Raw genomic sequence first — 19,291 nt, 5'->3', positions numbered from 1 at the left:
ATTGTACAGTGCCCCTGGAGCAATTGCAGATTAAGGGCCTGGTTCAGTGGCCCAACAGAGTAGGATCTCTTTTTGGCAGTAATGGGGATTCGAACTGGCAGCCTTCTGAGTACCAGCGTGGACCATTAGCCCCAGAGCCACCACTCTGAAATTAAAATCTGCTGTGAGTAATGGTTGTATAGCAAGAAAATATGAAAATGTCCCAGGAGGTGAATACTTTCAATAGGTACCACAGAAAAGCTTATCTGGTAGATTTCTCAACCCCAATGGAACCCCATAGGTGTAAGGCAAAAAAATAAAAAATCCTTTCGTAATCCTCGTTCGAATGAATTATTAACTTGTTTGAGCAAATTACATACCGTATATACTTGCATGGGCAGCATGGTGGCGCAGTGGTAGTGCTGCTGCCTCACAGTTAGGAGACCCGGGTTCGCTTCCTGGGTCCTCCCTGCGTGGAGTTTGCATGTTCTCCCCGTGTCTGCATGGGTTCCCTCCGGGCGCTCCGGTTTCCTCCCACAGTCCAAAGACATGCAGGTTAGGTGGATTGGCGATTCTAAATTGGCCCTAGTGTGTGCTTGGTGTGTGGGTGTGTTTGTGTGTGTCCTGCGGTGGGTTGGCACCCTGCCCGGGATTGGTTCCTGCCTTGTGCCCTATGTTGGCTGGGATTGGCTCCAGCAGACCCCCGTGACCCTGTATTCGGATTCAGCAGGTTGGAAGATGGATGGATATACTTGCGTTTAAGTTCTCCCTCAGATAAGTCGGGGCTTGATTTAATTGTATAGTTTCTGGTATTTTATAATGTCGGTCGTATAAGTCAAATGTGGAAACTCACGCTATTGATCCAAGAGATTATGATACTTTAATGCCCACCTGAGAGAGTAACCACGGGGCACACAGCCTTTTTTTTGTATGTATTGTGCCTATGTGCCCACATAGCACTACCCAAACTATTCTGAAGCGACATTTGCACTGTTTTGTGTTTTTTGTATCTCACACCCTCATATATCTTTTTCGTAAGAGCATCCCTTATCTATGATGGAGCGTTTGATCAGATGAAAATATGAAGCTGGTTTTAAATTAAAAGTCGTTGAAGTGGCGAATGAAATTGGTAACTGAGCTGCTGCAACAAAATTCGATGTGTCTGAGAAACTGATGGCGAGATTGGAGGAAGCAAGAAGATATAAAAAAAATGTGTCGAATTTTTGAACGTGCGTATAAGTCGGGGTTTGATTTTATGATCGATTTTTTTTGGATTTCAAGACTCGGCTTATACATGAGTATATACGGTAATTTATTCGACTGGATTACTTATTTATTTGTTTCCTTATTTCAGTAGCTATTTATTTTTCCAGGTATGCAGTTTATTGAACTGGAACCGGATGAGTATCGCCAGCCAACAGTTTCAATCTGTTCTAACGCTGTTCAGTACCATTATCAACTATGTACCTTTTCTTCTATTAACATTTAACACTGACTCTGGAATATCACATTCTTGGAGAAAATTCCATAAATCTGTTCTCGTAACTTTGTTTGAAACTCATTTCAGAACTTCTCAAAAGAAGCGTTTCAAGCCCGGTTCCTCTTCTGGTTCACTCACTCAAGTTAACACACATCTTACAGTTCACTTAGGGTTCATTGAACTGTATGCCAGAAAAAAACATTTGGGGATCTGTAATAAGAACTGGACAGCAAGGGGGAAAAATAATAATAGGATGTTCAAAAAAATGAATGCAGAACATGGCTCCGTACTACTGAAATATGTGTCAGGGAAAAAAATACTAAAAATATTTTGTTTGAACGAGTCACGTAATTTACCTCTAAAAGTTAGTACCGTATATACTTGTGTATAAGTCGGGTCTTGAAACCCGAAAAATCGATCATAAAATCAGACCCTGACTTATACGCCTGTTCAAAAATGCAACACTTAATTTTTTTTACATCTTCTTGCCTCCTCCAATCTCGCATCAGTTTCTCAGACACATCGAATTTTGTCGCAGCAGCACAGTTACCAATTTCTTTTGCCACTTCAACGACTTTTAATTTAAAACCAGCTTCATATTTTCTTCTGATCGAACGCTCCATCATAGATAAGGGATGCTGTTACGATAAAGGTGTATTAGGGCGTGACATAGAAAAAACACAAAACAGTGCAGACGTTGCTTCAGAATAGTTCGGATATTACCGTGTGGGCACGTAGGCACAATACATACAAAAAAGGCCGTGTGTTCTGTAGTTACCCTCTCAGGTGGGCATTAGCATATCATAATCTCTTGGACCAACAGCGTGAGTTTTCCGCATTCGACTTATACAACCAACATTATAAAATATCACAAATTATACGGTAAAATCAAGTCCCAACTTATTCAAAGGAGAACTTATTCGCAAGTATATACGGTAATTAATTTGGTCAAGTAGTGTACCGTATATACTCAAGTATAAGCCGAGGTACCTAATTTAACTACAAAAACTGGAAAAACGTATTGAATCGAGTATAAGCCTAGGGTGGGAAATGCAGCAGCTACTGGTAAGTTTCAATAATCAAAATAAATACCAATAAAATTACCATACATTAATTGAGACATCAGTAGGTTAAATGTTTTTGAGTATTTATTTCAAAGAAAAACAGTAAACTAGCTCTGTAAGTGGAGAAGAGGGTCAACAAAAACAATATGGTATCTCTCTCGCTCGCTCTCTCTCTCGTGCGCGTTTTTGTGTGTGTGTGCGTCCCTCGCGCACGCGCGTCTCTCTCTCTCTGTACACTCCAGCTTTCTGTCGGGTTGGCGGGGGCAGCGGGACCTGACTCGAATATAAGTTGAGGGTGACGTTTGTCAGGGGTCATGAAAAACTCGGCTTATATTCAAGTATATACGGTAATTCACTTAAACGAGTTAGTAATTTATTCTAATGAGATACTGATTCATTCCAAAGAGTTAATAATTAGTTCAAATGGATTTTTTTTTATTTTGTTGCTTGACACCTACGGGTGCTCCATAAGCTCCAGTTCTTGTAGGCCAAAGTTTCCTTTCTTCACTTTGACATTAAAGTGTCTTTTTTCTGTTGAACGATGTCAAAAAAGCCAAATTAAATCCATTGTGATGCAACGTTCTATAAGTAAATCAGCACAGAATGGTCCATACAGAACGCTCATGTAAATTTCAAATTTAGTGATACTTCAGGTATCATCACTCAGAGGAAGACTTTGCAATACAATACAACCGATTGTACTGTCCAACAACAACAACCTTTATTCCTACAGCACATTTTTATACAAACGATGTAATTCAGTGTGCTCTACAGGATGTCATAGGTACATACAAGGAAAAACAAATTATCATTAGATAAGAAAAATAACGCATTAATAGCATCGCAAAAATAAATAATCTACTCTTATATGAGATAGATGTATAAGTAAGGGAAATGCGGTAGAGTCCTTAAATATAGAATTATTTTATTAAGTCTCTAAATAATAGTCCAATGATAAGGTGAGTTGGTTAGAGGCAATGGTAGCGCTGCTGCCTCTCAGTAAGGAGACCTGGGTTCGCTTCCCGAGTCCTCCCTTTGTGCATATTCTCCCTGTGTCTGCGTGGGTTTCCTCGGGGGCTCCGGTTTCCTCCCACAGTCCAAAGACATGCAGGTTTGGTGTATTAGCGATCCTAAATTGTCCCTAGTGTATGCTTGGTGTGTGTCTGTGTGTGCCCTGCGGTGGGCTAGCAGCCCAGCCCGGGGTTTGTTTCCTGCCTTGCGCCCTGTGTTGGCTGGGATTAGCGCCAGCAGACCCCAGTGACCCTGTGTTAGGATATAGTGGGTTGGTAACTGACTGACTGGTTAGAGTGAATAAAAAAAAAATCTCCAGGGGTTCCAGGCCAAAAGACCACCCAGGCCCCCACTGAGCATTCTACCTAATATAAATGTTCTTAAGTCGTTCTTTATTGCTGTTTTAGGCTTCATCTTAGAGAACCTAACACTGCGGGTCTCGTGGCAGGTTGGGGTTTGCACTTTCATTCAGACATTTAAACCTCACAGATGGCCACACAGGACTCTGATCAGGTGGCGGTGGGTCCTACATTGCACCTGCTGTTACCAGGATGGGCTCCACTTCCTAAGGAGGTTTATAAAATGGACCGATAGCTGAAAAACAAATTTCTACCAATTCATAATATGCTATTTGTATGAACACGTGAACGTGTAAAAAAAAGAAAATGGCAAAAACAGATTAGTAGATTCCTTGAAATACATTTCATTCATTTTGTTTTTTTTCTAATGTATTCCTTCTGGAAACTAAATCTTCAACCCTTTGACAGCGATGATAAAATTTGACATTCCGATAATTCAGAATTAGCCCTTTATTATTACAAATGACTACAGGTTGTCACCAGGTGGCTAATGGAATATTGGAATAAATGCACAATTTTTCTTTGCTCCTGCTGGTTAATAGTTTCTGAATTTTATGTAAAAATATTTATAGAAGGCACATTCCATCGCCTAAATCCCTTTATGGATTTATGTTTCTGCTGAGCTTTACGGTGATCTCACTGTGAGGTTTTATGTGAGGATTGGTCGTTCAAACACTAAAAATAATGATTGTCAATGTTTAAATCACTGGTGACAACTCTGCAATTTACCTTTGTACTTCCTGGAAACACTTTTATTGTTGTTGAGTAATGTCTTTTTTGTATGAGGTAAGAATTGCTTATTTTAAACACACAGACATCCATATTGTCTTTATTTGTGACATTTAATATTTCTTGAATGTAGGAACCCTTTCTCATATTAACACAGAATTATTCTGAGTAGTTCGGTTATTCCATTGAATTACATTTTCATTGTCCTCCAGTTTTTCTGACATTTGATTACATTTTAGAAGAGCGTTCTTCAAGTTGAATGGTATAGTGAACAATAGCCTGGCAATTTAAAGATAACCAGTTAAATACACAAATTTATACAGAGAGGGTGTGCAGTACAGGAAGAGCTTGACTAGGGGGGGACTACAGAAACAGACATATGGAAGGTGAGAGCGGGGAGTGTCAGCCATCTAGGCTTCTTAATTGTGGACTCTTAGTTACCACATCTATGGTGAAAGCTCCCATTGCACTGTTTGTTCTTTTTTTGTCTTGTGAAAAATTGATAAATATTTGTTCAGAAAAAATCAAAAAAGGATATGACAATTTGAGCAAATTAACATCACATTTAATATAGAGGCAGTTGACAGTCAAGAAGAGGGGAGTTAAATAATAATAATAATAATTAAAAATAAGAACAACAGTAATTAGCTTTACTGGCAAAATTAAAATTCATAACTTTGTTGGGGTTGTCTATCTGTCTATCTATTATATAGTGCCTTTCATATCTATCTATCTATCTATCTATCTATCTATCTATCTATCTATCTATCTATCTATCTATCTATCTATCTATCATATAGTGCCTTTCATATCTATCTATCTATCTATCTATCTATCTATCTATCTATCTATCTATCTATCTATCTATCTATCTATCTATCTATCTATCTATCTATCTATCTATCTATCTATCTATCATATAGTGCCTTTCATATCTATCTATCTATCTATCTATCTATCTATCTATCTATCTATCTATCTATCTATCTATCTATCTATCTATCTATCTATCTATCTATCTATCTATCTATCTATCTATCATATAGTGCCTTTAATATCTATCTATCTATCTATCTATCTATCTATCTATCTATCTATCTATCTATCTATCTATCTATCTATCTATCTATCTATCTATCTATCATATAGTGCCTTACATATCTATCTATCTATCTATCTATCTATCTATCTATCTATCTATCTATCTATCTATCTATCTATCTATCTATCTATCTATCTATCTATCTATCTATCTATCTATCTATCTATCATATAGTGCCTTTCATATCATATCTATCTATCTATCTATCTATCTATCTATCTATCTATCTATCTATCTATCTATCTATCTATCTATCTATCTATCTATCTATCATATAGTGCCTTACATTACTATCTATCTATCTATCTATCTATCTATCTATCTATCTATCTATCTATCTATCTATCTATCTATCTATCTATCTATCTATCTATCTATCTATCTATCTATCTATCTATCTATCTATCATATAGTGCCTTTCATATCATATCTATCTATCTATCTATCTATCTATCTATCTATCTATCTATCTATCTATCTATCTATCTATCTATCTATCTATCTATCTATCATATAGTGCCTTTCATATCTATCTATCTATCTATCTATCTATCTATCTATCTATCTATCTATCTATCTATCTATCTATCTATCTATCTATCTATCTATCTATCTATCTATCTATCTATCTATATAGTCATGCATGCGCATTTGGGGACCATCTTCTTGGTTCTGGTGAGGTAAGCAGGTCCACCACAGGGATGAAAAGTGGCACTGACTCTAAATTGATCTTCTTCTTCTTCTTCTTCCTTCTTCTCTGTGGCCAACATAAGATGGCCAAGATGACTGACCCCACCCAACCACCCAGAGAAAGCCCCGCCCCTTCCGGTCTCAGCCCTATAAAGCTGGCCCGCTCTTGGTAGGTGGCGTTAAGAGTACTTGTTGGTTTTGTCTGAGCTGTTTGTCAGCCGTCTTTTTAGTTCATATTATAAGGGGTTACCAGGGTGGCAACCTTTCCTTGGCATTTCAAGTTCTCTCTATCCTGGCTCACATCACATTATATATAAGTATTTGGCTTTCTCTTCTTCTTCTTCTTCAGCAAGAGTGTCACTGTCCTCAGCCAACCATAGCAACTGAACAAGTTGCAAACACTTGTTTCCTCGTTACATTTGGGTTATTTTCATCAAGAGAATCTGAGAAAAGAAAGTATCATTACTTATTAAGTTACGACTAATTACCATAAGAAGGTAGTAAAAATATATTTTTGTTACGAAATTTAAAAATGAACTAAATATGGGACATTTGGTTGTCCCTGAAAGGTCAGTATGGGACAGGGGACAAAATGATCAAATATGGGACATGTCCCTTATATAAGGGATGTCTGGCAACCCTAGTCTTGGAGGCCTAAATTGAACTGGTGATCTGGGCCATCTTTTCTTTTTTTTCACTTCTAGTATCTAAAACAGTATTTGTAATAATGACCTCTGAAGGATCTGTGCTGAGATACGGTCCCTAGAATTAAATTCACAAAAGTGTCTTGCTGTTTTCTTGAGCAAATAAATTCATTCCGCTTTTACTAAATATTTTGCTTCATTTTCATTTTTTCAGTTGCTATTCAACACAAACCATTATCCATTTCCTTTTCTGCTGTAAGCCATATACTGTAAGTGTTCTTGTTTGCTCCAGATGAACGACTACCTGCCTGAAGGGTGTGGTGACATTCCTTTATGATAACAATGAAGATGCACAGGAATGCCATCATTCATTAGGTCTACGCTGTATGTTGAAACTTTTCTAAGCTCTGTTTCCCCACATTCGAGCCTTTCAAGCATGTGCTCCACGTTCTCCTCAGCAATCAAACATGCAATGCTAAATGCCACCCACAAAACTATGCAGCAGTAATCCGGAAAAAAACACCACCAAATGACAGCTATCTCTATTACTTTCATACTTCACATTACAGTATGTCAAGGAAAAGGGTGAGACATATGTGGCCTGCCCAAGGGTGATTATATTATTTGAAAGTTAAGCTTTTTTCCCAGACAATTTAGCTTGTGAGTCTTTTTGCATGTTTACTGCTATTTTATGATAATTTACATCATCCCCACATGCATTTTTGGGCTGAGTGTTGGCTCTGAGGGTAGGGATCTACACTGGCATTCAGAAGGTTGCCAGTTCAAATCCCGTAAATGCCAAAAGTGACTGTACTTCGTTGGGCCCTTGAGCAATGCCTTTAACCTGCAATTGCTCCGTCCTGGGCATGACATTAATCTGCGTCCAGCCCTGCAAACAGGTCCAATAACTAGGGGGTTGGTGGCAGGATTGGCACTCCAGTCACCAGAAATAAACCTCACATTGGTTCCATTCCATCTGAATTAGTGTGGTGCTGAGGTATCACCCGTTGCATGGCTGCACTTGGGTCCTAATCTGGGATCCTGAGTTGGTTTGTCATGAGGTGGGTGCAGCAATGCACTGTATCAGTTCCTGCTCCTAACTTCTCTCTCTAACTCCACATGCATTTAATGAGTAATGGGCAAGGGCTGGATTGGATGGCACTACTGCACAGAGCACACACTGTAAGTGCCCAGAAGACGGATGGGCATCTCGAGGAAGATGTCTTGGAAATGGAAGAATTGCCAGGTTACTACCCAGCCAGAGTGCCTTATAATTCCTGTCCTGGCTGGGATGCTGGAAGGAAGAATGGTTACGTGAGAGCTGAAAGCCAGGAGCAGTTCATCTGCCAAATGAATAGGTGGCAGTGTTCCTCTCAAGTATTCCCAGTTTGGGACAGTTTTGGGGGTACTCTTCTATTATCATGACGCAAATCGTATTATCATGAGTGTCTTCTCGTGACAACTGACGTCCCACGTGCTAGTCCCAGTTTGGGCAGTTTTGGGGGTATTTTTCTATTATCGTGACGCAAATCGTATTATCATGAGTGTAATCTCGTGACGACTGACGTCCCACGTGCAAACTTCCCACATATACGTAGTTGTTCCAGTCAACTATTGTTTCCTTCACCATGTCTAATTGGTTTTCGCACCATTTCACTGATGTTAGCTCCTCACACCATGACTAAATGAACCAAACCACAGTCGCGATTGGTAATCGGGAATTCTCCAGCTGGTTCCCTTGTCAGATGGTGGCACTTGTGTGGCAAGTTTTCCTGGAGCACCTCCACTTTACCCGGTCGGAGAAATATAATTTCATATGGTGGTTTCGGGGACACTGCCTTTCTATAGGAAGAATACCTGTGTCCTGAAGAAAGGACACGGATGTCACTTCTTTCGTTGGTTGTTCCCAAATTTTCATTGTCCTGGGGTTCACTGCACTATCAAATAGATAACGCAAAAAGATTAATGGCAAGGAATTAACTGTCAACATGGCGTGCTGCGCATGCGTGACTCACAGTGGAAGACAATGGGGGAGGCAGCCCCACCGATAATAGAAAAGTACAGTGTTTGGGAATTGGAGTCCAGAAGCTCAGCCGTGTAGGGGTCCTTGGGTGACGGCGTATCAATCAACTATCAACCAAGTTGAGTTACTAACACACCAAGGTTGAATTCTAGAACGTTCAAAACACTATACCCCTTTAATTTACGGTGTGAAACAACCAAAATATTTTTAGAATTCTAGAATGAATGACTGCGGTGGGTTGGCACCCTGCCCGGGATTGGTTCCTGCCTTGTGCCCTGTGTTGGCTGGGATTGGGTCCAGCAGACCCCCGTGACCCTGTAGTTAGGAATATAGTGGATTGGAAAATGGATGGATGGATAGAATGAATGAATAAATAACTACAAACTCTGGAACATACATATCTATGGATTACAGAAGTACAAAGTTTAAATAAAATCAAGCAAAATGAGTCTTATTTTCTACTTTTCCACCGACCAAGGGAATAGTCTTTGTTTTCCTTACAAAATAGGACTGATCTCACCCATTCCTTGCGGACTTTCTTAACTCCATCCAATGCTGGTTGTTTGTTTTTTCCTTTGTCTAGAGTCAGGGAACATCAAGGAAGTGTATTCTGTTATATTAATTATCTGGAAGCTTCTCCAGTCCCCTTAGAACTCCACAACCACTTTGTAATACTTTGTAGTCCTTTGTAATCCTCAAGACAGGTTCTCGCAGTCTACTCTTCAGGCCTGTTTTTCCAAGATGGAGGATCTCCTCTCTCTCTCCTTTCTTTTCCAGTTTTTCTATTATTTGTTTCCCTTCCTCAGGATGATGATCTTCCTGTTAAACTTTCCATCAACATAGAAGTCCTTCCTGTGTTCACCTTATCTCTTTTCAAAGTAACCTCCCCACCCCAATCCCTACCAAGTGTAAAATTCTGGCTCACTGTGTCTTTGTCACAATGGTAGAGGGCACTGCCTCCCTGGTTTCTATATACCGTATATACTCACATATACATTAGGTCTTGAAACCCGAAAAATCGATCATAAAATCAGACTGCCCATTCAAAAATGCAGCAATTAATGAATTAAAAAATGAATGCAGAACAGGGATCCGTACTACTGAAATATGAGTCAGGGAAAAAATACTAAAAATATTTTGTTTGAACGATTCATGTAATTTACCTCTAAAAGTTAGTACCATATATACTCATGTATAAGTAGGGTCTTGAAACCCGAAAAATCGATCATAAAATCAGACCCCGACTAATACGCCCGTTCAAAAATGCAAAAATTAATGAATTAAAAAATGAATGTAGAACAGGGCTCCGTACTACTGAAATATGAGTCAGGGAAAAAATACTAAAAATATTTTGTTTGAACGAGTCATGTAATTTACCTCTAAAAGTTAGTACCATATATACTCATGTATAAGTAGGGTCTTGAAACCCGAAAAATCGATCATAAAATCAGACCCCAACTAATACGCCCATTCAAAAATGCAACAATTAATTTTTTTTTACATCTTCTTGCCTCCTCCAATCTTGCATCAGTTTCTGAGACACATCAAATTTTGTTGCAGGAGCACAGTTACCAATTTCTTTTGCCACTTCAACGACTTTTAATTTAAAACCAGCATCATATTTTCTTCTGATCGAACGCTCTGTCATAGATAAGTGATGCTGTTACGATAAAGGTGTATGATACAAAAAACACAAATCAGTGCAAACGTCGCATCGGAAATAGTTTGGGTATTACCATGTGGTCAAGTAGGCACAATACATAGAAAAAAAAGACCATGTGCTCCGTGGTTACCCTCACAGGTGGGCATTAGTATATTATAATCTCTTGGACCAATAGCGTGAGTTTTCCACAATCGAATTATACAATGAGATTATAAAATACCGGAAGTTATACTGTAAAATCAAGCCCCAATTTATCCACGGGAGAACTTAAAGAAAGTATAAAGAAAAATAAAGAAACCTAACCTAAACCTAACCTAAACCTAACTTAAATGCGAGTATATATGGTATATTGTCGGTTATGCTTCTATCACCCTTCACGCTCCTCTTGTTGAACTTCGGACCCTAGGGATAGGATGTTCTCGCAATCATCCCCACTCTGCCACCAAAAATTAGTAGGGATGAACCACCCAAAGAGCTCTGATGCTTCACTTTCCTGTGGGACCAGCAACCACGCTGCCTCTCCCACACCTGCTGGATGTCCCAGGGAGCACTCAGGAATGATGACGTTGGGGAGGCCCCGCCTCCTGGTGCTCCACACACAAAGACTAAATGTAAAGGGACAGCACATAATTACAAAACCACATATGAAATCAGCATAAATAACATACAGACATGACAGATAATAACTTAACTTTAACAAAATACACAATAAAACATGAAATACACAGAACAGATACATAACACCGTGGCTCCATTTAGGGTTATCATAGAGAGCATAGGGAAAAAAGATTACAGAACTGTCATATCAAACACACACATAACTTGAAATTCATAATACATTATAAAACAACAAATAAAATAATATTGCAAAATATCCAAAAACAATCACATAGAATAACAAAACACATACACTTAATAACATAAAACAGAGAACTGGAGCAGAGTAAAACCATGACATTAGAGAAATGTTCATTAGGATGGTCACTTAATCATGAGTGCTCAACGTATCTTCCAAGGGTATGCAATTCTACACAGTCAGTGCACATCTTTCTTAGCACTGAGAAAAGCAATTCCTGCAATCACGACCCTGTATATGGAAACACAGTTTTAAAATGGTCTGCTAATGCCACATTGTGGTTAACCAACTCCTCTCCTCTAAACATCTTCTTGCTCTGAACTGCAATCATGTAATGGCTCCTTTTTCAAATCTGTATTGCAGTTTCACCTCCTGATGCGATGCCACCAAGTAAGTGTTGTGAAGGCACTAAATGGAGCATACTGTATCTGTTGCTTTCCATCTCTTCTCAATCGGTGTTGAGTTCTTGATCTCTCCATCAATTTCAAACCATGTCTGACAAACCATCAACCACCATCGGGCTTGTCTGCTTGATTGTAAGAAGTCCAGTCCACTTTCACAACACCCAGGTGAAAATAAGCAAAAGAATGAATCAGAGTATCCCACTGCTACGACCAAGTGCGGCTTCCATGGATTCTTCCAAGACTCACCTTAACACCATTTCTAGGTTAATCCTTCTCTTTAAGATTGTAGGTTATAACTATAGATACATTTCTTCTGTTAAATATTTTCAATTTAACAACTAATATTTTTGTCTCAGAAACACCTCTAAAGCGTCATTATAGGTGTTTTTTATTAAATTTTTAATTGGATTTTCTGAAGTGTTTTGAACAATGTATGCATCCATTTTTGAGATTTATTGCATGAAGAATTCAATTCTGTCCTTAGTTGTTATCTAGATGGGTTCTTAAATAAGTTGAATAATTTTATCGTTATACCGTGAAAATAAGTTGTTTATTTACGGGTGTCGCGTCTGCACCTGCCTGTGGCTTGGGGGAAGATTTGTTTTCCAGAAACACGACGGCCCCAAGCATGAATCCAAAGCTACACAAAAAAGGCTTTGAAACAACAATGTTAATGTCCTGGAGTGGCCGAGTCAGAGATCAGGTCTCAATCCAATCGAGAATTTGTGGCTGGACTTGAGAAAGACTGTTCACTCACAATCCCCATGATACCCAACAGACCTTGAGCAGTTTTGCAAATAATAAAATGAAATGGCAGTGTGCAGATGTGCAAAGTTGATAGAGAAAGAGAGACCTGAGCACACAGACGTAAGGCTGTCATGGGTGGCATCTACTAACTGCTGACTTGAATGGGGTGAATACTTATGCAATCAATTATTTGTGTTTTATATTTGTAATTCATTTCAATCACTTTGCAGAGATTTGTTTTTACTTTTGACATTAAAGAGTCTTTTTCTTTGTCAAAATACATCCTATGCATGCAGCGGGACGCATCTTCAGTGATGTATCCTGGGGTGATGGGGTGTTTCGGGTCTTGCAACATCAGATAGCCTCAGCCAGGTGACCCAGCGGGTGATGATCAGGCCCCGACTTGCATTCCAGCAGCTGTAGTTCACAGATCACTCCTCTTTATGCAGATCGGTGTTAAAAAAAAGGCAGTGGTGGCTCTAAGGCTTGGGATCTGCACTGGCAATCGGAAGGTTGCTGGTTTGAATCCCGTAAATTCCAATAGGGACTCTGCTCTGTTGGGCCATTAACCTGCAATTGCTGAGCGCTTTGAGTAGTGAGAAGCGCTATAGAAATGCAAAGAATTATTATTATTCAAATTAAATCCACTGTGATTCAATGTTGTGTAACAATAAATTTTAAAAACTTCCAAAGGGGTGAAATACTTTTTAAAGCCAATGAAAGTTAAGTTATATTTCAAGTAAAGAACAGGTTCAAATTTCCTAGATCTTTTTAAAAGTCCAGAGTCACAGGTATATCCTTGCATCACTATTTGTTTTAAAGTTAAGAATGTTCTATCTATCTATCTATCTATCTATCTATCTATCTATCTATCTATCTATCTATCTATCTATCTATCTATCTATCTATCTATCTATCTATCTATCTATCTATCTATCTATCTATCTATCTATCTATCTATCTATCTATCTATCTATCTAATCCTGCCTACTATACCAAGTTCTATCTATCTATCTATCTATCTATCTATCTATCTATCTATCTATCTATCTATCTATCTATCTATCTATCTATCTATCTATCTATCTATCTATCTATCTATCTATCTATCTATCTATCTATCTATCTATCTATCTGTTATATAGTGTCTTTCATATCTATCTATCTATCTATCTATCTATCTATCTATCTATCTATCTATCTATCTATCTATCTATCTATCTATCTATCTATCTATCTATCTATCTATCTAATCCTGCCTACTATTACCAAATTGTATCTATCTATCTATCTATCTATCTATCTATCTATCTATCTATCTATCTATCTATCTATCTATCTATCTATCTATCTATCTATCTATCTATCTATCTATCTATCTATCTATCTATCTATCTATCTATCTATCTATCTATTCATGGCATTTGTAGTCTGAATCTCGATCTGATTGCGGTTAACGCATGTGATTAGTCTGCCAGTCTGCAAACATCCACCACAGGGTCCTCTCAGTTGCGAGAAGCAAATCTACGTGGATATTTGCAGACTGGCAGACTAACCACATGCGTTACCTGGTAAGTAATCACCCATACAATCAGATCAAGATTCAGACTACAAATGCTGTGAATGTAATTACTCCGATCTCCAGGCTGTCAAATAAACGAACCACACGCTGTGGCATAGTGTAAAGACACTGAACGTCCGAGGTTCGATCCCCGAGAGGGGTGCAGTGGAGTGTGTACACCTGATGAGCCCAAATAAGGGCGAAACACGTGTCGCATACTCTTTGCATTATTTGACGGTAAACTATATAATATAGTTTTTAAATTATAAGCTAAACAATATCAAGAAGTCAGCTTACTGCACTCTGTCTTATGACAGACGCCTGTATGAATAACCTGCCGTTTTACCAAAACATCCTTGTTAGCTTTTAACCCTTAGTAGCTTGCAAGCAGTTCATTTTTCTTTCACAGATTTCTTCACCCTCATGGCTTAGATTTTGTTCAATGATGGGACCTTCAATACAAAGATTTCTAAAATATATTTGCATAAAGCACAGTGACATATTCAACTTATACACTTATTACAACATGTTGCTACGATGTTTGGATACACAAAATACTGCGTAATGCATTGTTATCAACTATTATTTATTCTGATGGTGCCAGCACAACAAAGGTTTTCCTGCATGCGTCCATATTGGTTTTCTGAGTGTTTTATTTGAATGCAGTCAACTCAGCACCAGCTTCCAAGGTTAATGGAGCGCACCTTAAATTTAAAATGATTTGATATCTCTTGCCCTGCATTTACCTGCCAGTGCCTTTCCTCAGATTCCTTGTGTGTCTGAGCCCCACTTGCCTGACGATTCTTCTCTTGCTCACATTCCCGTAAACTGCTCTTCTTAGACTCTGTCAATTTGAGGCCTCTTTCCCACCCCCTGTCCAGTTTTATGCTTTTCGTCTACTGCAAGATTTCATTTATTTGTAGTCTTCTCAATATCTTTCCTTCGATCCCATCTCATCTCTAAGCTCTGCAGGCAATTCCTTGGACTTCATGGCCTGGTTTTTGCTCAACTGTGGACCGGTGTGTGCTTTTCCTAATCAGTCCAATCAATTGAAATGACCACAGGTGGACTCAAACAAGATTTAGAAACATTTCAATGATGATCAAAAGAATGGGATGCACCTGAGCCAAATGTAACTGTCCTAGCAAAGGGGCTGAATTCCTAAAATCTTGCTTTCGCTATGTCATTCTGGGGAGTTGCATGTTGCTTGACAAGGGCAAAAAATGAATTAAAATGATTTTAGCAAAAAGCTGCAACATGAAAAAACTGAACAGGTCTGAATACTTTCTGCAGGCACTGTATCCATCCATCCATCCATTGTCTCCCGCTTATCCGAGGTCGGGTCGCGGGGGCAGCAGCTTGAGCAGAGATGCCCAGACTTCCCTCTCCCCGGCCACTTCTTCTAGCTCTTCCGGGAGAATCCCAAGGCGTTCCCAGGCCAGTCGAGAGACATAGTCCCTCCAGTGTGTCCTGGGTCTTCCCCGGGGCCTCCTCCCGGTTGGACGTGCCCGGAACACCTCACCAGGGAGGCGTCCAGGAGGCATCCTGATCAGATGCCCGAGCCACCTCATCTGACTCCTCTCGATGCGGAGGAGCAGCGGCTCTACTCTGAGCCCCTCCCGGATGACTGAGCTTTTCACCCTATCTTTAAGGGAAAGCCCAGACACCCTGCGGAGGAAACTCATTTCAGCCGCTTGTATTCGCGATCTCGTTCTTTCGGTCACTACCCATAGCTCATGACCATAGGTGAGGGTAGGAACATAGATCGACTGGTAAATTGAGAGTTTCGCCTTGAGGCTCAGCTCCTTTTTCACCACGACAGACCGATGCAGCGCCCGCATTACTGTGGATGCCGCACCGATCCGCCTGTCGATCTCACGCTCCATTCTTCCCTCACTCGTGAACAAGACCCCGAGATACTTGAACTCCTCCACTTGGGGCAGGATCTCGCCACCAACCCTGAGAGGGCACTCCACCCTTTTCCGGCTGAGGACCATGGTCTCGGATTTGGAGGTGCTGATTCTCATCCCAGCCGCTTCACACTCGGCTGCGAACCGATCCAGAGAGAGCTGAAGATCACGGCCTGATGAAGCAAACAGGACAACATCATCTGCAAAAAGCAGTGACCCAATCCTGAGCCCACCAAACCGGACCCCCTCAACGCCCTGGCTGCGCCTAGAAATTCTGTCCATAAAAGTTATGCAGGCACTGTATGACCACAGAAATGACTCAATGTAACTTGACATTAGACATTAATTAACTAAATTTTACATAACAACATGTTGCAGAGAAAATATTAATGACTTCAAAATTTGCAGCTGTGACTTTTATTTTCAACTCAGGGAGAGATCAGGATGAATAAGACAGTGAGAGCCGAAGCTAAGCAAAGCCACTAGTGATTAGTGGGGCTTAAACAGAAAGCCTGCCAGTTCAAATTCTAAACAAGCAATTTCAGGGGTCTTCAGAGGAGCTTTGGTTGAAGGCGTCAGCCAAATAAGAAACAGTTACATTTTTGAAAATATTTGTGCTTTTCTAATGGAGCAAATTATGATTTGATATTTTTAATTTGGCATACCTAGCTGGAAAATAAGCATAAATGCACTTTCAGCATTTTCTGTCTTTATATTTTATTTAAAAAGGGAAGCTGGCCTTCATGGATGTACATAGGTGTACAGTCATATAAGACCAGGTCTTGTGTTGATTTCTGAATTATTTCTTTATCCCTTACAGTGGCACAGTTGTTAGCCCCTCCGCCTCACTGATCTACTGTCCTGGTGTGGAATCTCACAACCAATCGCCGTCTGTTTCTTTGTTTCTGCTTGGCCTTTTCTATTTTCTCAAATCCCAAAAGAGTGCACGTTAATTTCATTTGTAAGCGGGAGTATGTCTAAGACTGGACTCAGACCTGAACTTGAGCTGGATTAATAGGTGTTTCTCAGAATGTGGTGTTATGTTACTTATACTCTCATGAACACATACAATCCATACAGTACATACACTGGATTCACAAAGTATCCACAGTCCTGTGGTTTCTGCACACTTTATTGGACTGCAGATACATTTATAATGAGTAACTATTCCATTTATACTCTCAATCTGCACTCAACAAGCCAAAATGACAAACGTGAATACATGTTTTCAGCAAGGTTTGCAAATTTATTAAGACACAAAATGGCATTGCCTAAGAAAACCAGAATGGTGACAGAATATAAAAATAAAAACAATAATATTCTTCAAAATGAAATTAAAAAGGTAAAATCACGGCAGAAAAGTGTCCTGCATCTTTCGAAAGAATAACATAGACAAAACATAATGACTTAACTAATAGATAGATTCCTAGAGTAGTCTCTAATTATATTTATATGTAATGACTATAACATATCAGAACAGTAATATCAGAATTTTATTATTTCAAGGATAGATAGATAGATAGATAGATAGATAGATAGATAGATAGATAGATAGATAGATAGATAGATAGATAGATAGATAGATAGATAGATAGATAGATAGATAGATAGCAATTTTAGTATAATAGGCATGACAGCAGACATAGGGAAATATACATTCAAGGATAGACAGATAGGCTATGATTATTACAATAGCTTTATTACCTTAATAGCTTTATTAATGTAATTAACTCATAATGGCACAAATAAAAAATACAATAATTAAAAAATAAATAGTAATACAAGAAAAAAACTCTGTTTCACGTACTCACAACTATAAACCAACCAAACGTTTGCCCACCCTTGTATAATAGATAGATAGATAGATAGATAGATAGATAGATAGATAGATAGATAGATAGATAGATAGATAGATAGATAGATAGATAGATAGATAGATAGATAGATAGATAGATAGATAGATAGAGTGCATCCAGAAAGTATTCACAGCACATCACTTTTTCCACATTTTGTTATGTTACAGCCTTATTCCAAAATGGATTAAATTCATTTTTTTCCTCAGAATTCTACACACAACACCCCATAATGACAACGTGAAAATGTTTACTTGAGGTTTTTGCAAATTTATTAAAAATAAAAAAACTGAGAAATCCCATGTATATAAGTATTCACAGCCTTTGCCATGAAGCTCAAAATTTTGCTCAGGTGCATCCTGTTTCCCCTGATCATCCTTGAGATGTTTCTGCAGCTTCATTGGAGTCCACCTGTGGTAAATTCAGCTGGTTGGACATGATTTGGAAAGGCACACACCTGTCTATATAAGGTCCCACAGTTGACAGTTCATGTCAGAGCACAAACCAAGCAAGAAGTCAAAGGAATTGTCTGTAGACCTCCGAGACAGGATTGTCTCGAGGCACAAATCTGGGGAAGGTTACAGAAAAATTTCTGCTGCTTTGAAGGTCCCAATGAGCAGAGTGGCCTCCATCATCCGTAAGTGGAAGAAGTTCGAAACCACCAGGACTCTTCCTAGAGCTGGCTGGCCATCTAAACTGAGTGATTGGGGGAGAAGGGCCTTAGTCAGGGAGGTGACCAAGAACCCGATGGTCACTCTGTCAGAGCTCCAGAGGTCCTCTGTGGAGAGAGGAGAACCTTCCAGAAGGACAACCATCTCTGCAGCAATCCACCAATCAGGCCTGTATGGTAGAGAAAAAGAAAATTCTCTTGTCTGATGAAACAAAGATTGAACTCTTTGGTGTGAATGCCAGGCGTCACATTTGGACGAAACCTGGCACCATCCCTACAGTGAAGCATGGTGGTGGCAGCATCATGCTGTGGGGATGTTTTTCAGCGGCAGGGACTGGGAGACTAGTCAGGATAAAGGGGAAGATGACTGCAACAATGTACAGAGACATCCTGGATGAAAACCTGCTCCAGAGCGCTCTTGACCTCAGACTGGGGCGACGGTTCATCTTTCAGCAGCACAACGACCCTAAGCACACAGCCAAGATATCAAAGGAGTGGCTTCAGGACAACTCTGTGAATGTCCTTGAGTGGCCCAGACAGAGTCCA

General features: G+C 39.4%; 1 long non-coding RNA gene across 1 annotated transcript in view; it reads left to right on the top strand.

Moving 5' to 3' along the window:
* The first annotated feature begins 950 nt into the window (after positions 1-950).
* LOC127528943 (uncharacterized) overlaps positions 951-19,291 on the top strand; it is a 66,308-nt gene continuing 47,967 nt past the window's right edge. Inside the window, exon 1 of the long non-coding RNA XR_007935620.1 lies at positions 951-1,108. This is a non-coding gene — a long non-coding RNA (uncharacterized LOC127528943). The remainder of the gene's footprint in view (positions 1,109-19,291) is intronic.

This window comes from Erpetoichthys calabaricus, chromosome 8 (assembly GCF_900747795.2).
Source record: "Erpetoichthys calabaricus chromosome 8, fErpCal1.3, whole genome shotgun sequence".
NCBI lineage: Eukaryota > Metazoa > Chordata > Cladistia > Polypteriformes > Polypteridae > Erpetoichthys > Erpetoichthys calabaricus.
This window is presented reverse-complemented; position numbering and strand designations above follow the sequence as displayed.